Source organism: Mustela putorius, unplaced genomic scaffold (assembly GCF_011764305.1).
Source record: "Mustela putorius furo isolate JIRA1106 unplaced genomic scaffold, ASM1176430v1.1 tig00000174_pilon_pilon_pilon, whole genome shotgun sequence".
NCBI lineage: Eukaryota > Metazoa > Chordata > Mammalia > Carnivora > Mustelidae > Mustela > Mustela putorius.
This window is the reverse complement of record NW_025421304.1, coordinates 11,801,222-11,821,623: the sequence shown is the minus strand read 5'-3', so window position 1 is coordinate 11,821,623 and position 20,402 is coordinate 11,801,222. Positions and strand designations below refer to the sequence as shown.

Genomic DNA, 20,402 nt, shown 5'->3' with positions numbered 1-20,402 from the left:
AAGTCTGTCAAAACGGACCTTGTTTTTCAAATAAATTAGTCCTGGTTTGGCTATCTCTGGTTAAAAGTGAGGGTTATTTTAGAGAGAAAAATTCTGTTTCAATAACACACCTTTGTGGATGTCAAATTCTAGATCTGATTCTCTTTGAATGTTTGCCGTTTACTTAAGCTAGAGAACTTGAGATAAACTTCAGAGAAATTACCGCAGTAGCTCATGTATAGACAGTCTTCTTGGTTGTTATTCTGTGGGGATAACAGGACCCCATGGGCATATGATGATTTGAACAGCTGGGAAATAGGATCAATTCCCTAAGGATTATATAACGCAACTGGCATCTTGAACCATTCTAGGGGGCTGGGATGATGAATTTTTTTTCCTAAAAGTCAGAGCATATCCAGTCTATCGGGTTAACTATGGACTTTGTGGAGATAATGGATGACCCCACTTTCCCTATGATTGGACTTGATGATGCAGCTGGGGATGCCCTTATCTCCTGAGACAAGTCTTCTCCCACTTGCCAGTGAGTCCTCATAATTAACACACTGTTAAGGCTGTACCTCAAACAAAGAAGTCTTCTTGGTAGTATTATCCCTTAGTTATATTTATTCTAAAAGCCACTTCTCTTGACAATTGCAAACAAAGGCTTTAGCCAAGCATACAACAGTTCTCCTGGTTGGAGCTTCAAAGCTCACTATGGGACCATCCCTAATTGTAATGACTTCACATCAGGTCCAGAGTGTCTTAGAGGCCAAGGCCACCAATGGATGATGGGAGGCTGACTTATTAAATACCAGGCTACACTTACAGATTTGCCTGAAATAACACTTGAAACCTGTCAAACTTTAAGCTCCGCTACCTTTATGCCTGGACCTGACCTCGTCCTTCTATAGAGCATAAGTGTTCAGAGGTTACTGGTCTTGTTTATGCTAGTCAACCAATCTTTTTTTTTTAAAGATTTTATTTATTTATTTAACAGACAGAGATCACAAGTAGGCAGAGAGGCAGGCAGAGAGAGGGGGAAGCAGGCTCCCCGCCGCGTAGAGAACCCGACGCGGGGCTCGATCCCAAGACCCTGAGATCATTATCCAAGCTGAAGGCAGAGGCTCAACCCACTGAGCCACCCAGGTACCCCAGTCAACCAAATTTAAAAGATGCCCCTATTGAAAATACAGATGACAGTTGGTTTACTGATGGCAATGGTTTCATGGAAAAAGGAGTAAGAAAAGCTGGGTATGCTGTAGTGTTCACTTGTGCTTTACAATCACCAAAGCACTATAAATTAATATTTATTCTGACTCCAAATATGCTTTCCTAGTCCTACATGCTCACAGAGCCATTTGGAAGAACGAAGGATTATTATCAAGCCATAACTCCCCAATCAAACAGGGGCCTGAAATTATTACTCTACTTAAGGCTGTACGCCTAAGGACAGAACTATAATTCACCTCAAAGGACATCAAAAGATAGGACCTTAGGATCTAGGGGAAACAATTTGGTAAACCATGCAGCCAAGAACATAGCACAAGATAAACAAATATTAAGTCTAAGAGAAATTGTCCTTAGATTTGGACTCCTGGTGTCCCTGCAAAGTAACAATGGACTGTCTTTTATTACACAAATTCAAAAGATGGCCCTCCAAACTGACTAGCCCTTGACACCTTGACTGCAGTTGAAAGGGCCCGGAATTATATGACTACCTCCTAATGGGACCCAATGGCTATGTGGCTCTAACTTGTGTTTATGGCTTCCCCCAGGCTGCACAGGCCCCTGTACCCTAGGTTTTGCTTAGAGGCACGGATGCATTATTAAGACCATTATCAACCTGGTTAACCATCCAAAGTTAAAATAATGTTGGACAAGTTCTATGTCTCATTGGTATAACCAACTGACATCCATTTTAGTTCCCTCTTTGGGACTGGGGAATGTTGTCCGGCACATAGAAACTCTTAGTAAGTACACAAAGCCCTCAGTGACGCTCAAAATAGCATTTATTTACTAAATACTGAACTGACACAAATGTGTAAAGCGGTTTTACAAAATAGAACATTAGATATTTTAACTGCTACACAAGCTGAAACGTGTGCTGCTATCATAAATACTGAATGCGATGTGTATGTTCCAGATTAACACAAAGTATTTCTGGGACTCTGACATGAATACTCAAGTTGTTGCTTTAAGGGTCCCTGGGCGGCTTGGTCATTGTTGGCTCAGGCCAGGATCCCCGCGTACTGAGATAGAGACCCACATCTGGCTCCCTGCTCAGCCGAAAGCCTGCTTCTCCCTCTCCCACTCCCCCTGCTTGTGTTTGCTCTCTTGCTGTCTCTCTTTCTGTCAAATAAATAAATAACATCTTTTAAAAAGTGGGTACTTTGAATGATCCATCTCTTTCCTTTAATGATTGGTTCAACTCCTGGACTGGAAGAGGATTTTTGTCCACTATCAAAGGACCGTTTTTTTTTGTTTTGTTTTGTTTTTTAAGATTTTTAACCCACCAAGACATGAGATGGTAATTATCTGGGGTCTCATGACTGAGGTTTTCTTAGACGATGACAAAATGACCCTTTCCCAGTAATAGCTAGCCCCTCAGGGTCCTGGAAACCTTGCTTCCAGAATTCCTTCGAGACTTACACTATCCCTAACCCCCTCCCAACCTGGAAGGATATAATGGGTCACTCCTTAATGACCCCAAGTGTAGCTCTTTCTGCCCAGGGGTCCTGTCCCTGTGCTTCAATAAAACCAACGTTTTGCACCAAAGATGTCTCAAGAATTCTTTCTTGGCCACGGGCTTCGAACCCTAATGTTTCCTACATCAATAATCTATCATCGAAAAATATTTTAGTACTCTCTCACTAGATTAGGTCCTTCTTAGGACTGTAGCAGCTTCCTATTCTGCAAAAGGATGTCCTACTCTGTCCTCAGACCCGCCCATCTCCGGAGTTTCTGGAAAGTATCAGAAATGTTTTAGCAAGGGTTATCAAACAAGGGGCGCCTGGGTGGCTCAGTGGGTTAAAGCCTCTGCCTTGGGCTCAGGTCATGATTCCAGGACCCTGGGATGGAGCCCTACATCGGGCTCTCTGCTCAGTGGGGAGCCCGCTTCCCCCTCACTCTCTCTGCCTGCCTCTCTGCCTACTTGTGATTTCTGTCAAATAAATAAATAAAATCTTAAAAAAAAAAGTTATCAAATGAGAGCTAATTTTGTGTGGTCCTCTTTTACTTAGAGACAACCTGTTTAACCCAACAAACTCAAAAAACAGCTGGGAAACTGTAGTGAGTACGAACCTTTAATAAATAAAGTGTAATAAATAAATAAATAATATGTAGTACGTGCAAACCCCTACTAAATGAAAAACAGGCAAAAGGAACAAAATACAAACTAACCACATAGCAAATAAGCCTAGACCATATGCGTGTAGTGATAAGATTAGCGCGGAGTAACAAGTTATAAATATTATAACTTGTGCGAAATATCGTAAACCAAAACATGTTTACGACGTGTGTATGTTGTTGGTGTGTAAGCATAAGTGATGTAATATGTTTATGAAGGAGACTTAGCACAGTATATAAAGAGGCATCAGGTTTGACTGAGGTGAAGAGAGTTCCCTGTCGGGAGGACATCATCGCTGGTGCTACCGACGCCCCGACAGTTTCGTTGCCGACCACTCGCTGGTTCTCAGTCTCAACTTCTGCAGTGACCTCTCTGTCTAGATTGTGAGGCGACGTCTCCTTCTCCGTGACAACATCAACGGACCGTGACCGGGCCACGATTGTGGTGCGGACCTCGTCCCAATAAAGATCAAGTGAGTTACATCATAATCCATCTCTCTATCTCCTCTTTACACGCTGCGACCTCCTGGCGGGACGCAGGGGTTTTGCTCGCGACAGAAACACTCTAATTTTAGTAAATTTAAATACATCTTTGCTAATTTTTTTTGCTAATAGTTTTTGTAAATAAAAAGGCTTTTATAACACAACTTAGGGGCACCTGGGTGGCTTAGTCTGTTAAATGTCTGCCATGGGCTCAGGTGATGGTCCTGGAGTCCCAGGACCAAGCCTGGGATCTGGCTCCCTGCTCAGCGGGAGGTTGGCTTCTCCAGCTCCTTCTGTCCCTCCCCCTGCTTCTGCAATCTCTCTCAAATAAGTGAAATCCTTTTTTTTTTTTTTAAGATTAAAAAAAAAAGATTTTATTTATTTATTTGACAGAGAGACAGAGATCATAAGTAGGCAGAGAGGCAGGCGGCAGAGAGAGGAGGAAGCAGGCTCCCTACTGAGCAGAGAGCCCAATGTGGGGCTCAATTCCAGGACCCTGGATCATGAGATCATGACCTGAGCTGAAGGCAGAGGCTTAACCCACTGAGCCACCCAGGCGCCCCTAAAGATTTTATTTATTTATTTGAAAGACAGAGATCACAAGTAGGCAGAGAGGCAGGCAAAGAGAAAGAGGGGGGTGGGAAACAGGCTCCCTGCTGAGCAGAGAGCCTGATGTGGGGCTTGATCCCAGGATCCTGGGATCAGGACCTGAGCCAAAGGCAGAGGTTTTAACCCACTGAGCCACCCAAGTGCTCCAATAAGTGAAACCTTAAAAACAAAAGCAAAAACAAAAACCACACGCCTTAAATATGTTTTTTTTAAAAAGATTATTTATTTATTTATTTGACAGAGAGAGAGAGAGAGAGAAAGATCACAAGTAGGCAGAGAGGCAGGCAGAGGGGGAGGGGAGGAAGCAGGCTTCCTGCTGAGCAGAGCCCAATGCAAAACTCCATCCCAAGACCCTGAGATCATGACCTGGGTCGAAGGCAGCAGGAGCTTTAACCCACTGAGCCAGGCATCCTAACGTTCCTTGTTTTAAATATTTTTATTTATTTGACAGACAGATCACAAGTTGGCAGAGAGGCAGGCAGAGAGAAAGGAGGAAGCAGGCTCCCCGCCAAGCAGAGAGCCCGATGCAGGGCTCGGTTGCAGGACCCGGGGACCATGACCTGTGCCAAAGGCAGAGGCTTTAACCCACTGAACCACCCAGGCGCCCCAACATTCCTTGTTTTAAGAGACTTCCGAGATGCCTCATTTTCAAACAAGGGGCCCTGGTGGCACCTGGCTGTCTCAGTTCGTGGTGTATAGGACTTTTGATCTCAGGGTAGCGATTACTTAAAAATAAAATGGAAACGAAAAGTCTTTAATTAAAAAAAAAAAAAAAAAGGTGGCCTGATTGCTCCCCCTCCTCCCCACACCCTGTCTTTTCCATACTCCGCCCGCTCCATTGTAATTCTGAGTGGCTGGAGATGGGCCTTTCTTCTGTAAAGTGAGCTTCAGTGTGGGGGCGGGGAATCGCCGGAGAGGAGACTGCACTCCCAGGGCGAGGGAACCCGCATTCAGGTTCTTTGGAGCCTCCCCTCCCTCGCTGTCTCAGTCTGGGCGCTGGGGGACTGCTTAGAGGACGGGAACTCACTTGGATTCTCCCCCAAACCTGCTGTTTATCCATCTTCACTGTTTTAGTAAACGGCCCAGCATCCGCCAGGTGTTCAACCAAGAACCTGTGGGTCAGCTTTGGTTATTTCTCTTTTCCCCTCCCCCAACACTCCTTAAAGCCCATCCATCATGTCCCACCACTTTTTTTCCAAACTGAATCCCAAATTTTCTCACTTCTCACCTCGACCTCTACTGCCCAAGTCCTGGCCACCATCACCCTTGCCTGGAAGATTGCAAGATCCCCTCAACTGTTTCCCTTTCTGCTGCCTCCCCTCCTCCAGATGTAGCCAGGGGTCCTGTCCCTCCCCTACGTAAAATTTTCCATTGCTTTCCTTTGCACTTAGCATAAAGTTTGAATAATATTACTTACTAGGGTGACCAGTTTGTCTTGGGCCGAACCGGATAATTGATCATTCACACGGCTTGGCTTGGTGGGTTCTGTCTCTGACAGCCTCTGTCACTGCTTCTTAGAGGACTTTCTGCCACCTCGTCTCCTCCCCCATTACCTAAACTTCCCTCTTTGGTTTATTTGACTCCAATCACGTGGGCGCTTTGTCTTTCCAGGAGAGGCCTTGGTGTCTCAGGACCTTTGCACTTGTGTCTTGCGTTGCCGTGGAGCTCTTTTGGCCTTGGCTTGCTCTTGCATATTGGGTTTGGCTCAATGTTTCCTCCCTCAGGAGTCCTTGGATCACTCCAGCTTTTACCATGATTGTCAGGCCCCCACGCCTTCCTACTTATTCATTGTGGAATTTGAGGCTCTCTGTGCTTCACTTCCCACAAAACAGAGATGGGCTTTATCCCCAAAGGGCTGGAGTGGCGAATATAGTAAGATACCCCTTGCTCAGGCCTCAAATCGCTGCTGAAACAAAGAAAATTCTTCATAGCAACGGTAATTATCGCCCTGTCCTGTTTTCTTCCTAGCTCCTGTTAATATTTGATCCAATCACATTTATATACTTACTAATTTCATGTTTATTGTCTGTCTTTAACTAGAATGTTGAGCTGCATCCCGGTGAAGATCAGGTTTATCTCCTTCAGTGCCTAGAATGGTTGCCTGGCACATATCAAAAGCTCAAGATGTGTTAAATGTGAATGAAGCTTGATGTTTGCTCACAATGGGAGTGTACCTAATGCTACCCAGTTGTACACTTAAAAATGGCTAAAATGGTGTATTTTACCAAATAAGGAAATGTATAGTTGGGTGCTTGGGTGGCTCAGTCGATAAGCGTCTGGTTTTGGCTTGGGTCATAATCCCAGGGTCCTGCGCTCGAACCCCGCATTGGGCTTCTTGCTCAGGGGGAAGTCTGCTTCTCCCTCTCCCTCTGCCCCTACTTGTGCTCCCTCTCTCGCTGTGTTTCTCTGTTCAAATAAGTAAAAATCTTAAAAAAAAAAAAAAAGAAAATGTACACTAATGCCACGTAATACATACTTGATAGCTTTGATGGTTACAAAAAAAGAAAATGGAATGACAGTCTGAGCATCCCAGGAATGGTTAGCCCCTCAGAGAGGGGCCAGTTTGGGACTGCAGGTTTCAGGGACTTTTTTTTTTTTTTTTTTTAATTAACATAACACTCCTCCTTTTCATTATGTTCCGCAGCGTACGTGCCCTCCTGGGGAGGTGAGCGGGAGGTGGGGACAGGAAATCCCAGAAGTCCTGCCTCCAAGGTTGAATTCTCCTAGAAGAACTGGGCTTTCTTCTTCCTCCTCGTGCTTCAGGAACCCCTCAGCCTGCTACGCACGGGTCGTCACTCTTCCATGGACAGAGTTTTTGCAGCCGAACGTGCCACTTACCGGCTGCGGGATCTCAGGTAAGTTACCTGACTTCCTCTGCTGCTGTTTTTCCCTTTTAAATGTTAACAACAATAAGAAAAGCTCCCTTCCAGGATTGGTGTGAGGGCTGAGCACGATAAAGCATGCAAAATGCTTAGAGAAGTCCCCACCTTGGTCATCGTTAGTGTTACGGAAATGTTTGCTGTTAATATTTTTATTATCCATCCAGATACTTAAGCCAAAAATCTAGGAGTTGTTCATGTTCTTTCCCCCATTTCCAGTGTTCAGAATGGATCTTGGAGCCATTCACTTTTTCTTCTAAATATTCTCAAGTTTTGCCTTTCCTACTCGTCTTTACCCTGTTCAGAGACATATCCAATGCATCTTCGTTTCCATGTGGTCTACCAGTTGTTCAGCGCTATTTACTCCTGGTCAACCTCTTCCCTGTTGGTCTTCCTGGAGAGTGCTGTGCTGTAAAAGTTTCTGTGTGTGCAGGGACCTGTTTTGGAGTCTGTTCCATTGGCCAGTGGTTAACGATTTTCCTTCCTCCTCATTCCTTATGGGCACTGCATCAGCAAGTCCGTGCTACCTTCAAAACACCTTTCAAATCTGTTTCTCCGTGCATTGCCACCCCGCCATCATTTCTCAGAGACAATCGCAATGGCTCCGATCTACTGCCTACCTGCACCTTTCCCTGTGGAACTCCCCTGCCTCTAGCCATTCTCCTTAGTGATGTAGGAAAGATGTTGGGGTTTGAAGCCGACGGCCAGGAAAGAAAATTCTTGAGACATTTTTGGTGCGAAAAGGCGGTTTTGTTAAAGCACAGGGACAGGACCTGTGGGCAGGAAGAGCTATACCGAGGTCAGGAGGAGTGGCCCATTGTATCCTTACTAGTTAGGAGGGGGTTAGGGATAGTTTAAGGCTCCAAGGAATTTTGGAAGCGAGGTTTCCAGGACCTTGAGGGGGCCAGTTATGTTGGGAAAGGGTCATTTTGTTATCTTCTAAGAAAATCTTAGTCATGAGACCCTTCTTGTGCATATGGGTGGGTCATATACTTAAGGGGAGTGATTGCCAAGATATATCTTAGGGGAGGGTAGAGATGAAGGAAGATTCCAAAGGAAGTTTTTCAATGTTCAGGTAAACTTACAGGGTCCTGGGAGTAGGGCCTTTAGAAAAGTACCAGTATCAGGCAGTTGAGTCTCTAGAGGAAAGTCACACTGCCTGCTTCAAGGACTTGTCAATGGGCAGTAAGGGAATTTAATAATTTTTCTTCTGCCTTTCTTTCCCACATAGTGCAATCCAAGAGACCACTTTCTTTTTTTAAAATGGCATAATGTTTGATATGTACAAAAATAAAGAAGGACGCCCGTGTAGGTTAAGAAGCAGGACCACAGAACCGTCTGTGAGCCCACCTCCCTACCTAGGAAATGGAACAGTAGTAAATTCTTTGATGTCCTGAATGACCTCAACACTACTGGGAACTTGTTCTTTTTTTTTTTTTTTAAAGATTTTATTTATTTATCAGAGGGAGAGAGAGTGAGCACAGGCAGACAGAGTGGCAGGCAGAGGCAGAGGGAGAAGCAAGGCTCCCTGCTGAGCAAGGAGCCCGACGTGGGACTCGATCCCAGGACGCCGGGATCATGACCTGAGCCGAAGGCAGCTGCTCAACCAACTGAGCCACCCAGGCATCCCCTGGGAACTTGTTCTTTAAAAAAAAAACAACAAAAAAAATTGTTCTTTTAAAACTATTCCTTTGCTTTCTTTTATCTATCTATCATCATTTATCAAGTAATCTCTACACCCAGTGTTGGGCTTGAACTCATAACCCCGAGATCAAGAGTTGAATGCTCTTCTGACTGACCCAGCCAGGCTCCCCACCCGTGCTTTCTTCTATAGTTTTACTACATGTATATATATTCCTAAGCAATTTATTATCTGTTTTTGCTTGTAAATTTTACAAAAATAGTGTCATATTGTGAATACTCCTCTGAGAATTGGTTGACTTGTTTACCAGTACTGATTCTAAGATCCTTTTGTGTTGGTGGATGTAGCTATTGGACAGTCTTGTCTTTTCTTTTGTTTTTTTTTTTAAGATTTTATTTATTTGTTTGTCAGAGAGACAGTACAGGCAGGCAGAGGCAGAGGGAGAAGCAGGTTCCCCGAGGAGCTAGGAGCCCAATGTGAGACTCAATCCCAGGACGCTGGCATCATGACCTGAGCTGAAGGCAGCCGCTCAACCAGCAGAGCCACCCAGGTGACCCTGGACAGTCATGTTTCTGTTGCTACTTAGTAATCCACCGTAGGATCCATTATTTGCTGCTAATAGGCATTTGATTGCTACTTTGCTTTTCTGTTACGAACGATGCTTGTTCGAGTCTCCTGGTGTACTCCCATAGGGGTTTCTTCTAAGTACTGGCCTTCATCCCCCCCATCCCCATTCGTCTCTGTGCTTTGTCAGGACCAGTACACTAGACACATACATTTATCCTGCTTTTAGTGGTGCAACTTGGCATTTTCTATATTACTCTGTTTCATTTATTTATTTATTTTTTATTTATTTATTTATTTTTTTTTTTTAAAGATTTTATTTATTTATTTGACAGACAGAGATCACAAGTAGGCAGAGACGCAGGCAGAGAGAGAGAGAGGAGGAAGCAGGCTCCCTGCTGAGCAGAGAGCCCGATGCGGGACTCGATCCCAGGACCCTGAGATCATGACCTGAGCCGAAGGCAGCGGCTTAACCCACTGAGCCACCCAGGCGCCCTGTTTCATTTATTTTTTTTAAGATTTTATTTATTTATTTGACAGACAGAGATCACAAGTAGGCAGAGAGGCAGGCAGAGAGAGAGGGAGAGGAGGAAGCAGGCTCCCTGCTGAGCAGAGAGCCCGACGCGGGACTCGATCCCAGGACCCCGAGATCATGACCCGAGCCGAAGGCAGTGGCTTAACCCACTGAGCCACCCAGGCGCCCCTACTCTGTTTCATTTAAAAATTTTTTTTTATTTTTTTAAAAAGATATTATTTATTTATTTGATTTGACACACAAAGAGAGATCACAAGTAGGCAGAGAGGCAGGCAGAGCGAGGGAGGGAAGCAAGCTCCCTGCCAAGCAGAGAGCCCAATGCGGGGCTTGATCCCAGGACCCTGGGATCATGACCTGAGCCGAAGGCAGAGGCTTTAACCCACTGAGCCACCTAGGTGCCCCCTATTTCTTTTTTTTAAAAAAGATTTTATTTGTTTATTTAAGAGCAAGAGTGAGAGAAAGCATGAGCAGGGGGAGAGACAGAAGGAGAGGGAGAAGCAGACTTCCTGCTGAGCAGGGAGCCCAATGCAGGACTCGATCCCAGGACCCTGGGTTACTGACTCGAGCCAGAGGCAGACGATTAACCGACTGAGCCACCCAGGCGCCTCCATTCTACTTCATTTTTTAAAACAGAAGTTAAGGGGGGCGCCTGGGCGGCTCAGTGGGTTAAAGCCTCTGCCTTTGGCTCAGGTCATGATCCCAGAGTCCTGGGATCTAGCCCCGCATCTGGTTCTCTGCTCAGCAGGGAGCCTGCTTCCCTTCCTCTCTCTGCCTGCCTCTCTGCCTACTTGTGATCTCTGTCTGTCAAATAAATAAATACAATCTTAAAAACAAAAAATATCTTATTTATTTTTTTGACAGACACAGGTCACAAGTAGGCACAGGGGCAGGCAGAGAGAGACAGGAGGAAGCCGACTCCCTGCTGAGCAGAGAGCCCGAGGTGGGGCTGTGGGGCTCCATCCCAGAATCCTGGGATCATGACCTGAGCTGAAGGCAGAGGTTTTAACCCACTGAGCTACCCAGGGGCCCCTAAATAAATAAAATCTTAAAAAAATAAATAGAAAAGAAGATGATCTGGGGCGTCTGGCTGACACATCCCCAGAGCATGTGACTCTTGATCTCTGGGTTGTGAGTTGGGTCATGAGTTTGAGCCCCATGTTGGGCCTAGAGCTTACTTGAAATCAAGCAAGCAAGCAAGCAGGAGGATGGAGAGCATTTCCTTCTGAATGCCTAAAAAGAATTTTTTTTTAAATTTAAAAAGCTGTTGATCCGCAAAATGATTTAATGACCAACCAATCCACAGTGTGGAAAATCTCCTAGTCTAGGGGAGCCTGGCTGGTGCAGTCACTAGAGCATGTAACTCTTGATCTCGGGGTTGGGGTTCAGGTCCCACGTTGGGAGTACAGCTTACCTAAGAGAAAAAAGAAAGGAAGAGAAAGAAAAACCTGTGGTCGATTCTGGGTATGTACCTGGGAGAGAGATGCTGGTTCAGGGAGTGTGAGCATAGTCAACTTCATCAGAACAAATTGCTCTCCTAAGTAGCTAAAATAATTGACCCCTCACCAGCCCCATATTAGAATTGATGTGTATTCCACATGTTTTTTTTTTTTTTTAAACATGTAGTTTTATTTTATTTTTTTAGATTTTTATTTATTTATTTGACAGATCTTAAGTTGGCAGAGAGGCAGGTGGTAGGGGCGGGGAAGCAGGCTCCCTGCTGATGCAGGGCTGGATCCCAGGACCCTGAGACCATGACCTGAGCTGAAGGCAGAGGCTTGAACCCACTGAGCCACTCAGGCGCCCCTGTAGTTCGTACTTTTTGAATAAAAAAAAAAAAAAATCTTCTCTTTTTTCTGAACTCCTAAAGATAGCCTCCAAAATTTTCTGCTTAACAAATTTTGAATATTTAAATCTTTAGTCCCCAAGAACTTGGGCAATTTTTCTTTATTTCTTTATGAATTACCAATTGACCCAGCACCCTGTGCTGGATAACCTGTCCTGTCCCCATTGATTGCTCATGTCAGGCTGTCACTTACCAAACTCTTAACTGTGTGGGTCCATTTCTGTGCTCTCCTCACTTCCTTTCATCAGGGGAAGACTATTCTTTTTTTTTTTTTTTTTTTTAGGGGAAGACTATTCTTGTCCAATACTTATTATTCTATTGTAATTTTGGAGTGTTTTGAGTATTATCTCTTTCTTAAAGATTTCAGTCATTTATTTGAGAGAGAGAGAGAGACAGAGCAAGCGCGCTCGCGCGCGAGGGGGCAAGAGAGCATGCGCGAGCTGGGGGAGGGGCAGAGAAAGAGGAGAAGCCAATTTCCCACTGAGAGGGGAGCCCAACCCAGGGCTTGATCCCAGGAACCTGAGACCGTGACCTAAGCCACCCAGACACCCTTGTTTTTTGAGTATTGTACATGCTTTGCTCGCATATCCACGTTAGACTCAGTTGAGCAGGTTTTATGACACCCGCTGTTGAGACTTTGGAATTGGTACTGACTCCAGAAATCTTTTTTTTTTTTTTTTTTAAGATTTTGTTTATTTCTTGCCATCCGCGTGCAATTTGGGACGCCTGGGTGGCCCAGTTGGTGAAGCAGCTGCCTTTGGCTCAGGTCATGATCCCAGTGTCCTGGGATCGAGTCCCACATGGTGGGGGGGGGGGTCCTTGCTCAGCAGGGAGCCTGCTGCTGCCTCTGCCTGCCTGCGCTCGCTTTCTCGCTCTCCCTCTTTCTTACAAATAAATAAATAAAATCTTAAAAATAAATAAATAAAGATTTTATTTCTTCGACAGAGAGAGAGAGAGAGAGGATAGCGTGGGCAGCAGCAGGCAGAGGGAGAAGGGAAGCAGAGTCGCTCTGAGCAGGGAGCCCAAGGAAGGGGTTGATCCCAGAACCTTGAGATCATGACCTTAGCTGAAGGCAAATGCTTAATGACAAATTTTGAAAATTTAAATCTTTAGTCACCAAGAACTTGGGCAGTTATTCTTTTTTGTCCCTAGTAGTTGTATTTTTTCTTACAGATTTTAACATTTATTTGAAAGAGTGCAGGGGGATGGGGCAAGGTGGGGGGAGAGAATCCCAAGTGGACATGGGGCTTAATCCCATGACCCCAAGATCAGGAATAGAGCTGACACCAAGAGTCGGATGCTCAACTGAGTCAGTCACCAGGCAACCATGGTAGTTCTATTTTCAATTTTCTTTCTTTCTTTTGTTTTTTTTTTAAGATTTTATTTATTTATTTGGCAGCCAGAGATCACAAGGAGGCAGAGAGGCAGGCAGAGAGAGAGAGAGAGAGGAGGAAGCAGGCTCCCTGCTCAGCGAGGCTCAATCCCAGGACTCTGGGATCATGACCTGAGCCGAAGGCAGACACTTAACCACTGAGCCACCCAGGCGCCCCCAAACCAACTGTTTTTAAAACTTAATCATGTATTGACATATTAAAGTATCTCACAGGTTTGATTCACTTATTTTATTTATAAAGGTATTTTTACCTTCAAGTTAAAAAAAAATACCAAATAATACTTACCCAGTATAGAAAATCAGAATAAAGAGCAGCAGATGGAGAGGGAGAAGCAGGCTTCCTGCTAAGCAGGGAGCCCGATGCAGGGCTCAATCCCAGGACCCTGGGATCATGACCTGAGTGAGCCAAAGGCAGATGCTTAACTGACTGAGCCACCCAGGTGCCCCCTTTTTTTCTTTTTTTAATTAAGTAGTTTCCATGCTCAGCGTGGCCCAGCTCAGGGATTGAACTCATGACCCTGAGATCAAGACTTGAGCTGAGATCCAAGAGTCGAATGCTTAACTGACTGAGACACCCAGATGCCCCTCTCTACATCTTTTTAAAAAAGATTTTATTTATTTATTTGACATAGATAGAGAGACACAGCAAGAGAGGGAATACAAACAGGGAAGAGGGAGAAGCAGGGTTCCTTCGGAGCAGGGAGCCTGATGCGGGGCTCGATCCCAGGGTGCTGGGATCATGACCTGAGCCAAAGCAGATGCTTAATGACTGAGCCACCCAGGCGCCCCCTCTATCCAGATTTTTTTTTTTCCATTGAGTTATGTGAGCTCTTATACATTTTGGAGATTAACCCCTTACCGGATACATGATTTGCAGATACTTTCTCCCACTCCATAGGTTGCCTTTCTATTTTGTTGATGTTTTTCTTTGCTCTATGGAAGCTTTGTACTTTGATGTAGCCCCACTTCTTTTTGCTTTTATTGCCTTTGCTTTTGTCAACAACTCCCAAAAAAAAAAATCATTGCCAAGACTGATGTCAAAGACTTTACTCCTTATGTTTTTTTTTTTTTTTTAAAGATTTTATTTATTTATTTGACAGAGAGAGATTACAAGTAGGTAGAGAGGCAGGCAGACAGAGAGAGGAGGAAGCAGGCTCCCTGCTGAGCAGAGAGCCCAATGCGGGACTCGATCCCAGGACCCTGAGATCATGACCTGAGCCGAAGGCAGCGGCTTAACCCACTGAGCCACCCAGGCGCCCCTACTCCTTATGTTTTCTTCTAGGAGTTTTATGGCTTCAAGTCTTAACATTCAAAGCTTTAATCTATTTTGAGTTAGTTTTTGTGTAGCATAAAATAATGGCCCGGTTTCATTCTTTCACAGTGGCTTAACCCACTGAGCCACCCAGGCACCCCCTCTGTAGGGTAGATTTAAGAGAGGGTTTAAAAAAATTGTAAGTTAGGGGGACGCCTGGGTGGCTCAGTTGGTTAAGCAGCTGCCTTAGGCTCAGGTCATGATCCCGGCGTCCTGGGATCGAGTCCCATATCGGGCTCCTTGCTCCGCAGGGAGCCTGCTTCTCCCTCTGACTCTGCTTTCCACTCTGTCTGCCTGTGCTCGCTCTCACTCTCTCTCTCTCACAAATAAATAAATCTTTAAAAAAAAAAAAAATTGTAAGTTAGGGACTCCGGGGTGGCTCAGTTGTTAAGTATCTTTCTTTTGCTCTGGTCATGATTCCAGGGTTCTGGGATCGAGTCCCACATCGGGCTCCCTGCTGAGTGGGGAGTCTGACTTCTACCTCTCTCACTTCCTCTGCTTGTGTTCCCTCTCTGGCTGTGTCTCCTCTCTCTGTCAAATAAATAGATAAAGTCTTTTTTAAAAAATGTAAATTAGATCTTCTCCCTTCCCTGGTTATAACTCGATAATCATTTTCCATTGCCCTTAAAATAAAGCCCAAATTCTTTGCCTAAACACATACAACCTGGTCCTGTCTCTTCAGTTTTATCTTACAAAATGGGCACCCTCACCCAGAACTGGCCAGGGTCACGGTCTTCTGGTCAGTCCTCTTGCTTACCTCAGCAATAGTCAGCCAGTGTTTCTCCTCTGCTAGAAGACTTCCCATTGTCCCACTGTCCACCTTCTGCCTGGCTAGCATCCAGCTCAGATCCCTACTTCATAGATACCTTTTTTGAACCTCTTACTCAAAATCATTCAGTTAATGCACTTTTTTTTCCCTCAAATATTTTATTTATTTATTTGACAGACAGAGATCACAAGTAGGCAGAGAGGCAGGCAGAGAGAGAGGGGGAAGTAGGCTCCCGATGTAGGAGAGAGCAGAGAGCCCGATGTGGGACTCGATCCCAGAACCCTGTGATCATGACCTGAGCCGAAGGCTGAGGCTTTAACCCAGTGAGCCACCCAGGTGCCCCAGTTAATGCTCTTTGATAGCCAAACAGAGTGCCCTGTTTTCCCTTCTAACTCTATTATTCTTTGGCAGTTGCTTGGTTTATTTGTCTCTGCCTGATGTCTGGTTTCTTTTTTTTTTAAGATTTTATTTATTTATTTGACAGAGAGAAATCACAAGTAATCGGAGAGGCAGGCAGAGAGAGAGAGAGGAGGAAGCAGGCTCCCTGCTGAGCAGAGAGCCCGATGCGGGACTCGATCCCAGGACCCTGAGATCATGACCTGAGCCGAAGGCAGCGGCTTAACCCACTGAGCCACCCAGGTGCCCCTGATGTCTGGTTTCTTGAACAGCCTACAAGCTCCCTGGGAGACCTTGGCTCTTTGGCTCACCTTGGCATCTGGTGCATTGTTTAGTACATAATGCATACTCAAAAAATGTTTGTCAAAGGACCAAAGGCAAGGAAAGAGGAAGGAGAGAGGGACTTCTATAGCTTGGAAAGCAGAAACAAAGCCAAATAAGGGATGCAAGCGGTCAAAAGTGGGCTGGGTTTCAAGAAGGTTGTAGAGGGGGTCCCCTGCTGGCTTCGTCGGTAGAGCATGAGACCCTTGATCTTGGGGTCCTGAGTTCGTGACCCATGTTGGGTGTAGAGTTTACTTTAAAAAAAGGCCTTGATGGTTTTATTTATTTATTTATTAAGACTTTATTTATTTATTTGACGAGAGAGATCACAAGCAGGCAGAGCAGCAGGCAGAGAGAGGGGGGGGAAGCAGGCTCCCCGCTGAGCAGAGAGCCCAATGCAGGACTCGATCCCAGGACCCTGGGATCATGACCTGAGCAGAAAGCAGAGGCTTAACCCACTGGGCCACCTTGGTGCCCCGGCCTTGATGGTTTTAAAAATCATTTCATTTATGTCGTATGGAATGTATTATAGTTGTCAAAGCTTCAAATGATACAGAAATGTAAGGAATATACATTTAAGTGTATTTTTACCACCCACTCTTCAGACCCACGCCCCATCTCCAGGGTAACCACATTTATTGCTGGTTTGGTAAATATCTTTATTTTATGTACTTACACATTTTTGCATATATACCAAATACATTTATATACATACAGGGCTTTTCTTTTAAAGATTTTATCTATTTATTTGACAGAGAGATCACAATTAGGCAGAGTGACAGGCAGAGTGGGAGATGCAAGGTCCCTACTGGGCAGGGAGCCCGATGCAGGGCTCGATCCCAGGACCCTGGGATCATGACCTGAGTGGAAGGCAGACACCCAACATACTGAGCCACCCAAGTGCCCCGGATTTGTTTTTCTTTTTTGCAGTCATGGATAGCATCCTTTACGGTTGTGTGAGATGCTTGCTTCATTTAAAAATACGACATGGAGGGGCGCCTGGGTGGCTCAGTGGGTTAAGCCTCTGTCTTCAACTCAGGTCAGGATCTCAGGGTCCTGGGATTGAGCCCCGCATCTGTCTCTCTGCCTGCTTGTGATCTCTCTTTGTGTCAAATAAATAAATAAAATCTTTAAAAATACGACATGGAAATCTTTCCATTTCAGTTCAGGTAGATATGTAACCAGCTCACAATTGGTGGATATTCGGTCTGTTGAAATAGCTCACAAGTATAAACAGGGCTCAAGTGAAAGTGATTATATCAGTCAGGCAGACGCTTAACGACTGAGTCCACCCAGGTGCCCCAGGTTTCACCTTTATAAGAAGAAAAGTGTTGGGGAGCCTGGGTGGCACAGTGGGTTAAGCCTCTGCTTTCCGATCAGGTCATGATCCCAGGGTCCTGGGATCGAGCCCTGCATTGGGCTCCCTGCTCAGATGGGAGCTTCCCTCCCCCCTCTCTGTCTCCCTCTCCACCTGACTCTCTGCCTATTTGTGATCTCTGTCTGTCAAATAAATGAATAAAATTAAAAAAAAAAAAAAGACGAAAAGTGTTCTGGACGGTGGTAATGGTTGCACAATATTGTGAATAGGCTTCATGAGCCAGAACTGTATACTTAACATCTGTCGTAGATTTTATATTATGCATTCTTTACTGTAATTAAAAATAGTAATTAAAAATCCCATACCAAGAGCATACAGATTCCCTTGTATTCAGAGTGTTGGAAGAATAGAAGGTTAGACTTACAAAAAGAAAAAAATCCATACAGATGAATTTGAAATAGTTCTGGGAACATATAGTCCCAGACTTCCAGATCTGTATCAAAATTTTATTAAGATTTTCTTTCTATTTATTACTTTTGAAAATATTTATATATTTATTTTAGGGGCTAGAGGTAGAGAAAGTCTTAAACACACTGTGCACTGAGCAGGGAGACCGACACAGGGCTTAATCTCATGACCAGCGCTGAAACCAAGAATTGGACTCCTGTGCCACTCTGGTGCTCTTTTTAAGAGTTGATTTGATCTGATTTTTTAAAAATATTTGACAGAAGGGAGATAAAGACTCCCCACTGGGCAGAGAGCCTGATGAAGGGCTCAATTCGAGGAGCCTGGGATCATGACCTGAGCCAAAGGCAGATGCTTAATCAAATGAGCCACCCCGGTGCCCCAAGATTTTATTTTTATGCGATCTCTATAACCAAAGTGGGACTCGAACTTACAACCCTGAGATCAGGAGTCATGTGTTCCACCGACTGAGCCAGCCAGGCACCCCTAGATCTGTATCAATTGGTTCATAGATTGGTTAGGTGCTTGGCTGCAAAAATTGAATAGAGGGGTGCCTGGGTGTTTCAGTGGGTTAAGCCTCTGCCTTCGGCTCAGGTCATGGTTTTGGGGTCTTGGGATTGAGCCCTGCATCGGGCTCTCTGCTCAGCGTGGAGCCTGCTTCCCCCTTTTTCTCTCTGCCTACTTGTCAGATCTACTCGACAGATCTCTGTCTGTCAAATAAATAAATAAAATCTTAAAAAAAAAAAGTTACAGTAAAGAAGTCCCATTGTCTTAAAAAAAGAAATGGTCAGTGATTTTACTAGCCAAAATGGACCTACTTGGGAATAGCAGGGAATTGCAATTCAGGACAAACAAAACAAAGCAAAAAAAAACACAAAAAAACAAAAAACCAAAACTCCTAAAAAACCTAGCCCAATAAACAAAGGAGAGAAATGTTATTTTATGGGGAAGTAGGAGTAAGTTGGGAGGAGTTGTTTTGAGTAAAATCCACTGGAGAAACCCACAGGTTCAGGGTAACAGTGGTTTCTCATTGGGTAAGTTGCTGGGGTAGTCGATTTCTTGTGGGAGATGCAGTGTACATCTTCTTCCTTTGGTGGTTGATGATTCTTTCCTATAATGGACACTGAGTGTATGGCTCCCCATTCTGGCCTCCCGAGTTTATTTTAGGGAGGAGTTTCTTTATTTTCACATTTCCTCCTTTTGATCCAGATACTTCTCTGAAAGCACATACCCTCCCCAATGTGCATAACCCAGCCACCCTATCCCTAGCCCCCCACTCCAGCAACCCTCCGTTTGTTCATTGAGGTTAAGAGTCTCTTACAGTTTGTAAGAGACTCACTGATCAAGAGTCATGTTTTCTTAATTCCCTGGCCTTTTGTCTCTGGTGCCAAGAAGGGCCTTTCTTGGGTGTCCTGTCCCAGGCTGGAGAGAAATTGAACGGATTAGAAACCTGCTGTCACAGGGGTGACTGGGTGGCTCAGTCAGTTAAGCTTCTTACTTGGCCTCAGGTTACGATCTCAGGATCCTGGGATCAAGTCCCACATCGGGCCCCTTGTTCAGTGGAGAGCCTGCTTCTCCCTCTGCCTGCTTGTGCTCTCTCTCACACACACAAGTGAATAAAATCATTAAAAAAAAAGAAAAAAGAAACCTACCATCACCTTTGTTCAACAAGGAGGGGTAGGAGGGAGAAGTCAGGCACTTAACCATATATTGTCCATATTTATTAAGATTGTGAGCATTGAAGATCATCATCTTGGGCCCATCGTTTCTACAAAGGTTTAATATTAAGGCAGTGAGTACAGAATGAAAATAACATGACAATTCCACATCATACAGTGGTTCTAAGCCAGGACCCAGGGTCTGAAAGTAACCAATTGAAAATATTCATTGACACTTTTCCTAACTTAGAGGACAGAAGTTCTCCCTCTGACTCCAGGCAAACCCAGAGTCGACTTTGCCTTCAGGAAGTCCCTGTTTAAAGCAGCCACGGAGGCAGAATAGTGGGCACTGCAGAAGCACACCTAGAGAGTTCAGGGAGGGCAGTTAAGAAGACGCAGTGCAGGTGTAAACAGGCAGCAATAGCTGATGAACCTTTTGCAGAACATCAGCGCTTCACAGACATGTTGACAGCATTGTTAGCTCAAAGTAACTGGAATCAAAGGTGGGATCAGTAATACAGCCTGTAACGTTGTAAATTTAGAAATCAGGAATCCGGATAAGAACCGCGAATCAGGAGGTACCTGGGTTGCACAGTCAGTTAAGCATCTGCCTTTGGCTTAGGTCATGATCTTGAGGTCTTGGGATGGAGCCCCATGTCGGGCTCCATGCTCAGTGTGGAGACTACTTCTCCCTCTGCCTTTGCCCCTCAATGCCCCCCACTCCGACCTCATGATTGCTCTCTCAAATGAATAAATAAAATCATTTTTTCTTTATTAACATGTATTGTATTATTTGCCCCTGGGGTACAGGTCTGTGAATCATCAGGCTAACACATTTCGTAACACTCACCATAGCACATACCCTCCCCAATGTGCATAACCCAGCCACCC

At 44.9% G+C, this 20,402-nt stretch overlaps 1 protein-coding gene across 3 annotated transcripts in view; it reads left to right on the top strand.

Annotated features, from left to right (window-relative positions):
* The first annotated feature begins 7,074 nt into the window (after window positions 1–7,074).
* LOC101681870 overlaps window positions 7,075–20,402 on the top strand; it is a 75,643-nt gene continuing 62,315 nt past the window's right edge. Inside the window, exon 1 of one of the 3 annotated variants that reach the window (XM_045076033.1) lies at window positions 7,075–7,271. The gene's annotated coding sequence lies outside the window, so the exon portion shown is untranslated. The remainder of the gene's footprint in view (window positions 7,272–20,402) is intronic. The other 2 variants (XM_013052099.2, XM_013052102.2) reach the window with 2 other exon arrangements.